The following is a 7,563-nucleotide window of genomic DNA, read 5'->3' as shown; positions in this document are numbered from 1 at the left end:
TGTTTCGTCGATATCTCAATGCTCCGGACGAATTTGAAGGTGATTCCAAATGGGTTGGAAATAGCACGAAATCTACTTTCCAACAAAAAAAGAATCACCCAATTCGGAGTCCGTATGAAAAAGTTGTTGACGTTTTGAGTCAGGTATATCTGTGCAGTCCGAATCAAAATCCAAAACGTGAGAGACTTGGACTCTATCTTCTCTTGGCCCAAAAATGACGTGAGGGGACTTTTTGAACAGAACCTAAACTTCTCCTTTTCCCTTATCTTCATATGTGGATTGTACAAATGTCCCATACACCTGCAATTAGACAAAACACAAAAGTGTGTGAAGTATTTTTGTTCTGAATAACATAAATAGATTATTGAATAGTTTGCACTAGAAATCACCTGACAAATATGCATGTATGCAATATTTTTGGTCGTATCCAAGGTAGTCATGTCCTCATCATCCTCCCCTTCTTGTAAACAAAGCCGTCCTCGACGTTGCTTAATCTGAAATGTGGCTAACAAAAGAGACAAGGTGTACATGTTGTATATGTATATGTCATCCATTTTTACTTCCCTTGATTTTTGCACATATGACACATGTATACATGAGTAACTTTCATAGTTCATAAAATCTAAAGCCAAAAAATTATCACAAGAATTAGAAGGCATGAAAATATTGCAACCCAGTTTGCACATATAAGTGAATGTCTTATTCGTTTCAAAAGATTGACAATGTTCATCATTAAACCATCCCAACATTGGTGAATAAACCTTACCTGCATCAAATTTACATGCTACAACGTGCTTAAATAAGCAAATATGCAATAGGTCATTGGACATAGAATCATCACCAAGATCAGAGGTCATATCAAAATGATTAAACATTGGTTCTTTTGCATCAACAGTTAATTCAATGGGTGAACTCAAAATTGTTGGTATTTCAGTTATTTGATCACATGACGCATTCATGACAGTAACAGGATTCTCTAAAATAGGTGGTGTGCTCAAATCAACAAGTAACTCAACACATGATGCATTCAAGTTAACTAGGCATGCATCATTCTCATGTGAAGTTATATCATCAATACCTGTATTGTTACCTTGTCGCAAATTCGTAGCTGATGTAGGTACGAACGTTGACAATGTACCATACTCTTGAGATGATGTTGCGCTCACAATCCAAGGTGGGGCTGCTCTATTAGGTGCAACGATGGAGGAACCAACCGGCGGTGGTGAGCATGAATTGGAATAGTAGTTGTTGTAGTCACCCAGTGCATCCTCCTGTATCTGTCTCTCAAAGATACAATCGCAAACATACATACCAGTAATGGAACGAGGAATATACTGAAACCTTGCATGGATATCATGGTTCAAACCACCAAAAAATCTATTCATTGTATCATCCTCAGATTCTTCCATGTCACAATGATGCATAAAAGATTTGAACTCTTGGTAGTAAGCATGAACAGTGTTGTTGCCTTGTTTAAATTGTTCAAATTTGCGAAGCAATTCACGACGATAGTAAGGATGGAAAAATTGTTGTCTCATTACATATTTCAAATCTTTCCAAGTTGTGGGTTGGTTATCAATGTTTTTCTTACAATGCACACTCCACCAAACAGAAGCAAAACCAGTAAATGCTCTAGTGGCAGCTCGCACTCGCTCAAGTTCAGAAAAGTCATGGTGACTAAAAACTTGTTCTACTTAAAGCTCCCAAGCTATATAAATAGCAAGATTAAATCTACCCTCTAATGACGGTAAAAAGATAACCTGATCATGTGCTTGTGTGTGTTGTGCCAACTCTCGTGATGGTGAAGATGTGCCCGTCGTCCAAGAACTTCTATCTCCGGAACCTGTCATGATTAGTAGAAACAAGAAACAAAATTCAAGAATAATGTTCCTATGAACTACTAGGATGTGGTTGTAAAGTGCTCACAGTAAAGCAAATATCAATATCTTACAAGTTCTTACCATGTGGCAGGTGGTGACAGGCAACCAGCGGTGTCAAATAACTCCGAAGATTGTGTAAAGCGATTGCCAGGGGAACGTACATATACACGGTGTAGAAATATGTGGAGCTGGGTTGGCTATATATGGTAGCAAAAGATTAGCAATAATCAATTCAGAGATGCAATGTTGAAATAAACGCTCAACGACGGTACTGTGCTGGTCCTAGGCTAGACCGGACTAGAGACGCGAGCCTAGAACACTAATGAGGTCACAGCGTAGCACAACTAGCATCAATGAAGGATACTAAGTAGCTCTGGAGATCAAGATATAAGTGAAGATCACAACGACAGTAAAAATAATGATGTGAAATAACTGCCAAGCAGGATATATCAACAACTTTGTCTCCAACTTTCCTTTGGAAAAGATTGTGCCAATTTTTTGATAATTTTTTAAAAAATGTTATTGACTCAAGCTTTCAAACGGAAAAGGAATCACTCAATTCCGAGTTGATATGAGGAGTCAAAAAATTCGAAAACTAACGTGAAAACTGGAATAAGCTGTGTTCGTGCACTTCGGAGAGCAAAACGAACTATTTAGAAGCCAATTTTGAGGTGCCAAATATTGCACAAGGTTTTGCAACTATTTAGATGCGCCTCGTCACTAGCTTTCATTTGAGCACTTGCGGATCCAAAACAGACTTCGTATGAGAAAGTTATGCCTGTTTTACTGAACAGTGCACAAAACAGATTCCAATCCGAATTCAACTACGAGATTGAGTCTATATAGATCCGAATTTTGTTTTTTTCTCTCTCTTTTTTATCACACTTTTTTTCTTACTTTTTTTCTTTTTTTTTCTTTTTTTCTCTCTCCCTCTTTCCAAAACAAACTAGATAAGATGCAGATTGGATCAAGCGAAGAGGTGAACAATCTCAACTATGATTATGACAATAAACGGTGGGTAGCACATGGTGGAAATTGATGGATGGGTGGTGGACAGCGAAAGCAATAACGATGCAGCAGCGGCGTGACAAATGTGAATAGAACTCAAAACTCTAAACGAACTAGACATTAAGACCAGCAACTCGACACGACGATGCAACCAATAATTTAACTATGCAAGCAATAACAAGAAAAATTGCAAAGGCTTAGACTGGCTTGGACAAAGGATGAATAGATCTAACTTTTTTTGTGGCTTTTTCTTGGACAATAGGTAAGAAAATAAATCTAATCTAGGAAAAACTGGAAATTCTCACCGAGCAACCTGAAAACTGATACCACTTGATAGAGGCGAGGGTGTCCCAATCTTTCAATGAGATGATAACTATCGATTTCATGGAGACGATTTTGACGATCCGACTACAAACGTGCATGACGTTGCGCCTTAGCAATCGCTAAACTAATTTCCTGAGGTTACTGACGATGCCGGAAGCACGGTCAGCCTGACCATGAAGGTCTATTCCTGCAAGCAATCAAAGAACGAGCAAGAATATGATAAAGCAATTTGAATATTGCATATATATATATATATATATATATATATATATATATATATATGAAGTATTGATAATGGTGGGGATCCGTAAGCGGTCTTGGTCTGGTCGTTGGACACAAACGAAGTACATGAAGTTGCAATGGCTAACTTTTAACTAAACAAATCCCTAGGAAAAAGCTAATAGATGGATCTACTTATATAGGAGCAAGGGGTGGCGGCCAAGGAGGTGTAAGGACGTCCCAAGGCAGCCTAAAACTAACCCTATGTCGTACATGGCTCATGGGCCCAAGTGGAGGTGGTGCAACACCTTTGGACTTGTTGTTTGACTCGGATTCTGCTGCAGCGTCAGATTGTTTCGTCGATATCTCAATGCTCCGGACGAATTTGAAGGTGATTCCAAATGGGTTGGAAAGAGCACGAAATCTACTTTCCAACAAAAAAGAATCACCCAATTTGGAGTTCGTATGAAAAAGTTGTTGACGTTTTGAGTTAGGTATGTCTGTGCAGTCTGAATGAAAATCCAGAACGTGAGAGACTTGGACTCTATCTTCTCTTGGCCCAAAAGTGACATGAGAGGACTTTTTGAACAGAACCTAAACTTCTCCTTTTCCCTTATCTCCATATGTGGATTGTACAAATGTCCCATACACCTGCAATTAGACAAAACACAAAAGTGTGTGATGTATTTTTGTTCTGAATAACATAAATAGATTATTGAATAGTTTGCACTAGAAATCACCTGACAAATATGCATGTATGCAATATTTTTGGTCATATCCAAGGTAGTCATGTCCTCATCATTCTCCTTAGGCAGTTTGTACAGACATTGTCTGGGCCTGCCTTCACTTGGTACAGCAAGCTGCCTCCAAGCTCTATAAAAATGTGGGAATAAATGCAAAACTCATTCCTCGAGAGGTTTTATAGCACACAGAGGACGGTGGGCATAACTGAGTTGACCCAAACTGAACAAGGGTTCAACGAGAGGGCGGCTGATTTCATAAACAGATGGAGAAACCTAAGTCTTCATTGCCCACAGCCAATCACTGAGCCGGAAGCAGTGCGCATGTGCATGAACAATCTCCGCTCGGAAGTGGCTGTCCAGTTACAAGGAGTGAGGCCCCTCACGTTTGAAGAGTTAGCTTCAAAATCCATGGATATAGAAAATTTTATGCAGCTTGTCGCTCATCGAACAAAAACGACGTTCAACAAGCCTACAAACAAAGGTGGTCAGTGTGAAAAGTTGCCGATGAAACCCAAGTCTGCACAAGCCATGGAGACTACGACGGTAAAACCTTAGTTCCAGCCTAGAAGAGCACCTATAGGGAATCAAGGGCAGTGAGATGCACAGGTCAGTAGGAGGCCAACTCTCAGCGGGCGACAAAACAGAGAGTATTCTTTTCCTGTAGAAGAAATTAATGACCTTTTTAATGGTTTAAAGGAGTTGAGTCTTATAGAACTTCCCAAGCCCAAAAGGCCAGAAGAAGCTTCAAAATTTAATGACCCAAATTTCTGTCACTACCATCGCATTTTGGGCCATACACTCAAAGATTGGTTTGTTGTGAAGAATATCATACAGAAAATGATCGATGAGGGGACCATTGATATGGATCTCCTCAAAAGCTTAAAGAAAGGAAAGAAGATGGCTACAACAAATGTTGCCACTCTTCAAGATAGCTCGGTGAGTTGCACATCTTCAAATATGAGGCCAACTTATGATGATATGATTTTAACATCAGGATATGAATTTACCCCAATTATCTCTTTAGGCTTCCTCCCGTACCTTGGTCATAGGACCACGTCCCAGGGTCAGCGTAAAAGAGAGGCTCACATTCCCTGCAGCCGTGATGGATGGCCAAGTGTTCCAGCTTCTCAAGAACCCCAAGATTGGAGGGAACAGCGACCAAAACACCGTGTACTACCCTAAGTGATGGAAGATGTCGCTTCTCTGTGCTTCGTACCAAAGAAATATCAGCATCTGGCGAAGCGCATGAAGGTTCCACCTAGTGAAGAATTCAATGTTCTCACTATAGGTGTGTTTGAGGATGATAGCGAGTCTCTTCACTTCCCCAAAGAAGATGCGCCAGAAGTGGATCAGGTCCACCTTAGATCAGGTCGCTAGTTAGCTGACCCACATCCTCCACCTAGAAAGGAGCCTAGGAACAAAGATGTAACTAAGAGTGCGACAATTGACCCGCCTTCTATGGTGTCGGTCAAGTAGGATGTAATCTCTCATTTGAAGAAAATACCAGTTATGCTTTCTGTGTATGATGCTTTGTCTCTTTCCTTGGATTTACGTAAGGCACTAGTTACAACATTGTCATTTCCTGAACATTATAGAGTGGAAGACTCACAGACTGAAGCTGAATTAAATAATGTGTCAAATATTACATTCATGGATGAGGACATGTTGTTAGGAGCAAAGAAGCATAATAGACCTCTTTTTATGTTTGGTGAGATTGACGACTTGCCAACAAATCACACAATGATAGATGGTGGATCCGCCATAGATTTGTTGCCTCTGCGTACTTTGAAAAGGATTGGATATTCCCCTAAGGATTTGAGTCGGTCAAATGTGGTCATTCACGGCTTTAACCAGTCAGGTCAAGAGGCCATGGGTACCATTTCCTTGGTACTAAAAATGGAAGCGTTATCTACATACGTGAGATTCCATGTGATTGATGCAGCCACACATTACAATGCACTGTTGGGCCGACCATGGTTGCATGAAAATCAGGTTGTGCCATCTACACTCCATAAGTGTGTCAAGTACAAAGAGCAATCTGGGGAAACAATAAGAATATTTGCATATAAGAGACCATTCACCATAGCTGAATCTTTCTACGCCGATGCCAAATTCTACTTTGAGCCTGTTGAAAAAGTACACAAGCCAAGGCCTGTAGTAGTACCTGAATCAAATATGGTAAAGAAAAATGCTGCAGAATCCTCATCTGGCCGAAAGATTTATCAGTATATACCAAGTGACCAAAGGAAAGAGGGTGACCCAATATTCCGTGTCATCGATAAATCATCTATTAAAAGAGGTACCAAAATGCCTATGGTCTTACCTCCTTTGGTTCAACATAAAATTGAGCAAGATAAAGAGAAGTCACATGAGTGTAAAAACAAAAATAAAAATGTGGTTCATATCACCTTGGAAAATAAAGATGATGAGTCATTGCCTATTTCTCTGTACAATAACCGAGTTTTGTATATGATGCGGAGAATGGGATATGATACTCTCACTGGCCCGTCGTTGTGCGATGGCCGGAGGCAGCGAGCGCCATTTGAAAAGGCGTTGTCCCGAGAACAACTCAAGCTCTACACGAGGGCCAGCCTTTGAAAGAAAAAAGACATGGGCTGGGCTATGAGGTTTGCATGACTTCGACTGAATTTGTAGACCCAACCGAGGCATACCCAGAAATGGGGGATGGTAATCAGCCAACTATCGATGACTTGGAAGAAATAAATATTGGGACAATCGAGGATCCTCGACTGATTTTTATTGGCGCACGTCTGTCCAAAGAAAAGAAAGAGGAAAATCGTAAGCTCCTTTCTGCAAACAAAGATGTCTTCGCTTGGACTTATGAGGAAATGCCAGGCTTGGATCCAGAGGTAGCGGTGCACCGACTTGCCGTGCAAGGCGATGTTCCCCTAGTAAAACAAATACAAAGGAGATTTCGACCTGAGCTACTCCCCAAGATAGAAGTTGAGGTCGACAAACTTATAGCTGTTGGATTCATTAGGGAAGTTAAATATCCTAAGTGGCTTTCCAATATTGTTCCAGTTAAAAAGAAAAATGGTCAAATCCGTGTGTGTGTGTAGACTTTAGGGACTTAAATAAAGCATGCCAAAAGATGATTTTCCTATACCTATATCTGAAATACTCATCGATGCTACCGTGAACCATGAAATATTTTCTTTTATGGATGGATATTCTGGATATAATCAAATAAAAATGGCGCCAGAAGATGAAGAGCTAACAGCTTTCAGAATGCACAGAAACCGAGGAGTGCAACATTCATGAGAAGCCGGACACTACTCGTTACGAGAGGTACTCAGGATTTGGAGAGGAACCCGCCTTGGAATGCCGAAGACAATTTGCGCGTGGGACTCATCGACATTGAAGCCTGG

Source organism: Triticum aestivum, chromosome 3A (genome assembly GCF_018294505.1).
Source record: "Triticum aestivum cultivar Chinese Spring chromosome 3A, IWGSC CS RefSeq v2.1, whole genome shotgun sequence".
In the NCBI taxonomy this organism is placed as follows: Eukaryota; Viridiplantae; Streptophyta; class Magnoliopsida; order Poales; family Poaceae; genus Triticum; species Triticum aestivum.
Note: the sequence above shows the minus strand (reverse complement) of the source record.